This window comes from Narcine bancroftii, chromosome 8 (genome assembly GCF_036971445.1).
Source record: "Narcine bancroftii isolate sNarBan1 chromosome 8, sNarBan1.hap1, whole genome shotgun sequence".
Lineage (NCBI taxonomy): Eukaryota > Metazoa > Chordata > Chondrichthyes > Torpediniformes > Narcinidae > Narcine > Narcine bancroftii.
In genome coordinates this window covers 64,438,786-64,445,451 of record NC_091476.1, presented here as the reverse complement: position 1 = coordinate 64,445,451, position 6,666 = coordinate 64,438,786, and the positions used below count along the sequence as shown (strand labels likewise).

General features: G+C 49.5%; 1 long non-coding RNA gene across 1 annotated transcript; it reads left to right on the top strand.

The window, feature by feature from the left end:
* Window positions 1-3,977: 3,977 nt before the first annotated feature.
* Window positions 3,978-5,442, top strand: LOC138740780 (uncharacterized). Its single transcript, XR_011343164.1, has 2 exons — window positions 3,978-4,208; window positions 4,675-5,442. It is a non-coding gene; the product is annotated as an uncharacterized lncRNA (long non-coding RNA).
* Window positions 5,443-6,666: the final 1,224 nt, after the last annotated feature.

Sequence of the window (6,666 nt, the reverse complement as noted above, 5' to 3'; positions counted from 1 at the left end):
TGATGTCATGGAACCTATACAGATTAAAGAGGAGGAGGTGCTTGTTGCTTAAAGCAAATAAAGGTGGAGAAATCCCCAGGGTCTGACCAGATATTCCCAGACGTTGTAGAAATTGCAGGGGCTCTGGCAGAAATGCAGTGCCTCTCGTTGTTCCACTGTTTAAAAAATGACTCCAAAGTAACCCTGGAAATTACAGGCCAGTGAGCCAGATGTCAGTCGTAAGTAAATTATTGGAAGGTGTTCATAGAGATCAGATACTCAATTATTTGGTCAGCCAGAAACTGATTAGATAGTCAACGTGGCTCTGTGCGTGGTAGGTTGTGTTTAACTAATCTTATAGTTTCAAGGAGGTTACCAGGAAAGTTGATGAAGGAAAGGCTGTAGATGTTCTACATGGACAAGGTCAACATGGGAGGTTGAGGCTAGGTATCCACGGGGAGTTGGGATGTTATGGTAAAGTTGTGCTAACCATGTCACCAGATACATAATTCCCTGAAAGTAGTGTCACGGGTGGACAGGGTTGTCAAGAGAACTTTTGGCATATTGACTTTCATCAATCAAAGTATTGAGTTCAGGAGTTGTTATGGTAAAGTTGTATAAGACATCAGTGAGGCCAAATTTGGATATTGTGTGCAGTTAACTCTGTAGAATCCACGTCCTTCTTGTGGTGACCAGAACTGAACACAATATTCCAACTGAAATGGGAAATGTGGACATTTAAGAAGAATTTGGGCAGGTATATGGATAGGAGGGGTACAGAGGGCTGGCTGCAGGTCAATGGGACTAGACAAAATATGTTTCACCACAACTAGAAGGGCCAAAGGGGCCTGTTTCTGTGCTGTCATATTCTATTCCTTTACCTTGTGACCATACCCCTCCCATCCATGTACCTGTCCAAATTTTTATTGTATGTCAAAATCGAGCCCGCATTCACTTCTGCTCTTCCGCCACACTGAAATGCCTCCCCTCAACTTTTCCCCTTTCACTTTTAATTGATGTCCTCAGCTTTTTAAAATGTAGACATACAGCAAGCTAACAGGCCCTTCTGGCCCACGAGCCCATGGCGCCCAATTAGCCTACAATCCCCAGTAGGTTTTTGAAGGGTGGGAGGGAACCAAAGAACCCAGAGGAAACCCATGTAGACATGGGGAAGAGTGTACAAACTCCTTATAGACAGTGCGAGTTTAGAACCCAATTCATTGGCGCTGTCCTGGCATTGTGCTAACCGTGCCACCCCAAAAAATCTGGGCCCGATGCGGGGCTCAACCCAAGAGTCCAGGATTAAGAGTCCAATGCTCTGACTGGGTGGTTTGAACTTTGTCCAGTTGGACCTGGTTGTGACGGGGGAGGGAGTGGGTGGTCAAGAGAGAAACACTGTCCCTGGGCTGGCTCTGCTGCCCACGACTCCTCGGGTACCCACGGCGAGAAACACAGCACATCCCAGCAGAGGAACGGTCATTTTTAATATGGATTCAGCAGAAAGGTCAGCACGAGTTCACACCGTAAGAACATGCATAGGTCATTGATCACAAATAGGATGGCTCTTGGGGAGGGAGGGAGAGGAAATTGGTGTTAAACACTGGAGGTGGGGGGGGGGACAATGAAGACAGGGAAGGGGTATAGCATAAGGGTGAGAGGGTTTGATTACATCTTTCTCTGTGCCCCAGCAAGGGGGGAGATCCTTGCTGTCCACCTCTCGGTGAACGTGCTGAACTGTCTCTAATTCAGAGGTGACCGCTAATCGGGAGACGGGTGAACATTGGTGGCCGTGGGGTCTGCTCAAGGGTAGAGGGGAGGCACAGGTACTGTGGCTCCCATCACTGGTTCTACATACCCTCGTGGGTGGGGGGGGGGGGGGAAAGAGAGAGAGAGAGAGCGATGGAGAGGGGGAAGAATTGGGGAAAATGGCAGAGAGCGCAAGCAAAAGGAGACATGCAGGGAAACACAGGAAAGAGGTTTGGAGCATCAGCCTACTGGCAACAGTCACCCCGCCACAGCCGCGCAGGACCTGGATCCCCAGTGCAGCCCAGGGAGGAGGGGGGACTGGGATGCCTTCAGATCTGACCTCTCAGCCTGGACGCGTGGAGGGCAGGGTCAGCAACTGATGGCAGGTTCCAGAGGCCGAGGGAGGGAGGAACGGTTGGCGGAGTGCAGGCGTTCCCGTCCAAGGGCTGCCCCCATCTGGCTGCATGAACCGTCAACGCCCTTGCCAGTGTTGGCGAGCTTCCAAGTAACAAGGCTGGAGTGTCAAGTAAACTGAGCATGTTTATGCAATCAACCATGCACTTTACCTGGCAAATACCATCAGACTTCCAGAAACTGTATATCTGTTTAATATTTACACAAAATAAGTTATTCACACATCAAATGCACGAAGGGAAGACTCAAGATCAATGGGTTACGTTGGGGAAGGCAGCCATTGCATTTGCCACAGCAACAAGCATTGTTCACCCCCACCCACCCCCCCCCCCCCACCAATCACATTCAACAGGGACAGGGACGTGGGGGTTATGCAAAGGGAGGGTGAGAAGGGTGGAAAGGAGAGGAGGGTGAGAGAGGAGGAGCAAAGGAGGAGGGGGAGAGGGATTGAGAAGGGGTAGAAAGAGGGGGGAGGTGAGGTGGGAGAGGAGGAGTGAGGGGATGGAGAGGGGAGTCAAGGAAACGTTCCACCTGCTCAGATATCGGGTATTCGAGGAAGAGCACACTCTAATCATGTCACTGGGAAACAAAGCAGAGTGGATGTGGGGCAGTGGGCCGAGATGAACCCCCACCCCTTCCTCCCAATCACACTGCTGCCCTGGGCGGAGGGGGCACGGGCTGGGGGGAGGGAGTGGGTGGCTCCATGTGCGGAGGGCGATGAAGAGGGAGCTTCACTCGCGGGGTTCGCTGGGGGGTGGGATCTTGTGTTTGCTTGGTTCCACACCCCAGATCTGTCGTGCATACTCTGCAATGGTCCTGTCGCTGGAGAACTTTCCGGAAGCGGCGATGTTTTTGATGACCATCTTGGTCCACTCCTTGGAATTCTGCAAGGGAGGCAACAGGAGAGGATAAGGTTAGGTCTGGAAGTTCTCCTCTCCTCACCCCCCCTTCCCCCACCACATCTCTGCCCGAAGGATTCCTGCACCCTCACCCCAAAACACCCGCTGTCCTCTCCCCATACCAGCAGGCCCTTCAGCCCATCGTGGCCCTGCTAATCATCAACCACCTACATACTGATCCATTTCATTCTCCCCTCATTCCTACAGACGGTCTCAGGCCTCACCCACCGACCCCACAATGGGAGGAAACTCAGTGGGTACTGAAACCATGTGCAAACCTCACACACACGCAGACACAGAAAGTCACACAGGCAGACGCGCACACAGATGCACATACCTGCACACCAAAACATGCGCACAGAGACATACGCAGAGTATTGGAGGTGGGGATCGAACCCTGGTCTCTGGAAGCCACTCCACCCACTGTTCTGACCCAGCACGAACAGCACATTCTCGTGTCTCTGCCCGCCCCAGCACCACTACATCTGCTCACGCAAAATACAGTCATAGAATCATGCACCCAGATACATGGCTTGTGCTTCCCCCCACCCCACCCCTCCCATGCAGAGACGCAGTCACGAACCATGTAGAGCGCACTGACACGGTCCTGACACTTGATGTAATCTTCATAATCAGCGAAGACTTTGAACCTGTGGAGGACAAGAGTGGACAGTGAGACCAAGCGCCGATGGTCAGGGTCAGCCAGCTTGTCCAGGACCAATACCCTCAGCACAGCAACACACCCAGCAGTGCAGTAGCTGCATCCAGACTGCGGTTACACGAGACCCGGCGCATGCCATCCCTGCCCGGGCAGTTAGGCGGGACCCTGCCTGTACACAGTGGCTCCTAGTGACACCGGGTCCATCACACTCCACCCTCCCGACGTTTAGTTGCATGGGACCCTGCCTGCAAACAGGAGTTCGTTGACTGTCCCAGGAACACAGAAAGGGGAAAACCTTGCCAGGTCCCTCATGGGCAATGACCTCCTGTCTGTTGAGAACTCACTTGGAGAGCTCTGAGCAGTTTTGGGCTCCTCATTTCAAGAAAGGACGAGCTGACGTTGGAGAGGGTTCAGAGAAGGTTCACAAGGATGATTGCAGGAATTAAAGGGTCATCACATGAGGAGTGTTTAACACCTCTTGGTCTGGACTCATTGGAATTTAGGAGACGGTAAATAGTGGGGTGGGGGGGGTGATCTCATTGAAACATTTTGAACATTGAAAGGTGTGGACAGAGTAGACACAGAGAGGTTTTTTCCCACGGTGGGAGAATCTAGGACAAGAGAGCACAACATCAGGATTAAAGAACGTCCGCTTAGAACAGAGATATGGAGGAATTTGTTGCCACGCGCGGGTGTGGAGGCCAGGTCATTTGGTGGTTTTAAGACTGAGATTTATAGGTTCTTGATTAGTCAGGGCATCAAAGGTTATGGGGAGAAGGCGGGGCAGTGGGGCCGAGTGGGGAAATGGTTTGGCTCGTGATTTAAATGGGGGCAGACTCGATGGGGTGAATGGCCTATTTATCCTCTTATGTTTAATGATCTTATCTAAGTGAGGTGCTGCCTTACGAAAGCAACCAAACATCATCAAGAACCCCCACCCCCCCCAGTCACAACCTCTTCTCATTGCTCCCTTAGGGCAGAAGTACAGAAGCTTGAAAGCCAGTACCTTGGGGGTCAAGAAGAGATTCTTTATAACACCCATCAGGTTCCTGAAACTCACCATACTACCCTGACCCCCTAAACTACTCCAGGACTCATCGAGGACTCAGTGGTGGAGAGGGACAAGAACTTCAAATTCACGGTGGGGGCGGGCGGGGTCAACGTCTCCGAGGATCTGTCCTGGAGCTCCACATCGATACAATCGCGAAAAAGGCTCGTCAGCAGCTAGACTTTGGGAGGTGCCTGAGGAGATTTTGGACATCACCAAAGACTCTCAGAAATCTCTACAGGTGGGAAGCATTCTGGCTGGTCGCATCACAGACTGGGACGGAGGCGCCAACTCTCAGGACAAGAATGAACTTCAGAGGGTCGTTAACTTGGCCTGCGATGTCACAGACACCAGACCACTCCATCGAGGACATCTACATGAGGTGATCTCTTAAAAAAGCAGCCTCTATCCTCAAAGACCCCCACCACCCAGGCCAGGTCCTCTTCACTCTGCTACCATTGGGGGAAAGGTCCAGGAGCCGAAAGACGAGCACAAGGGCAGCTTCTTCCCCGCTGCCACCAGATTCCTGAACGATCAATGAACCACAGACGTTGCCTGACTCTTCGTGTACTGTTGGTTTTTTAATTTATTGTTGTAAAAGTGGTTTATATGAATGTTTTCTCCGTGATGCTGCAGGAAAACACCGAATTTCATGGCTTGTTCATGACAATAAATCCTGATTCTCACCACCAAAAGGTCAGTCTGCACCATGAAACGTCACCATCTTTCCTTGCATGAACTACAACTGTATCTATATCTATCAACTTTCTGTCTTGTCATGCAAACTTTTTTTTTATTTTTTTTTAATTTTTTTATTTTTCACACCATAAATCACATTAGCCATGATATACACTTTTTCTTTTTCACACATATACAGTGACTTTTTCTCCCCCCCCCTTTCCTCCCAAACCACCCCCTCACCCCCCCCTCTCATCCATTTTAGGTATACAATCTAGGTTGCATTAAGCCAGTCAGACAATGTTGTCATTCAACAAAATTACACCAGAAATTCTACTGAGTCCATTCTTTTCTTTCCTTCTCCTTCCATCAACTTAGGTAATGTTTGTCCCCGGTAGGTTTTCGCTATTGTATTTAATGTAAGGCTCCTATACTTGTTCGAATATTTCAATATTATTTCTTAACCAATATGTTATTTTTTCTAATGGAATACATTTATTCATTTAAATTTGGTAGTTTCTTCCTTTTAATTTGGTTATGTATTCCATTAATATTTAAAGACATATAGTTCAGCGTAGCCCTTTTATATTTTGTTTATCTTCTCTTTCCGTTTTTCCATCATTACCTTTCCTCCTTTTCCATTTCTGTTTTCTTATTTTCAACTCTTTATAAGACAACATTCCTACAACATCTAACATTTTCCTTATTCTCCTATTTCTATCTTATTTATCCCCAATCTCCCCTTCACCTCCTGAGTTGTCCTTTATCCCTTGTCGGACAACCACATCTCCCCTCTCCATTTGGATTTGCGAATCCACTCGCAAGCGTCAACTGATTTTGCAGTGGTCATGCAAACTTAATGTCTGCTGCTGTAGTCTTGTATGCACCAAGTCATCATTTATTTTTAAATGTCGACACACAGCTCGGTAACAGGCCTTCCAGCCCACGAGCCCGTGCTGTGAGCTGCACAAATATTCCAATTCCCCCACCATTATTTGGAGGGTGGGAGGAAAGTAGAGCAAACCCACGCAGATAAGGGGGAGACAGTGATGCTGGAGGAACCCGAGGTTTTGCAGCGTCCATGGGAGGTAACGAGACATCGCCAACGTTTCTGGCCTGAGGCCTTCCTCGAGGCATGAAGAGCTGGGGCCTGAAAAGTGGGTGATATCTCTTGACCTTCTATGGGCGCTGTGAAACCTGCCGAGTTTTCCCATCCTTTCCGTGTTTTCAGCTACAATCAC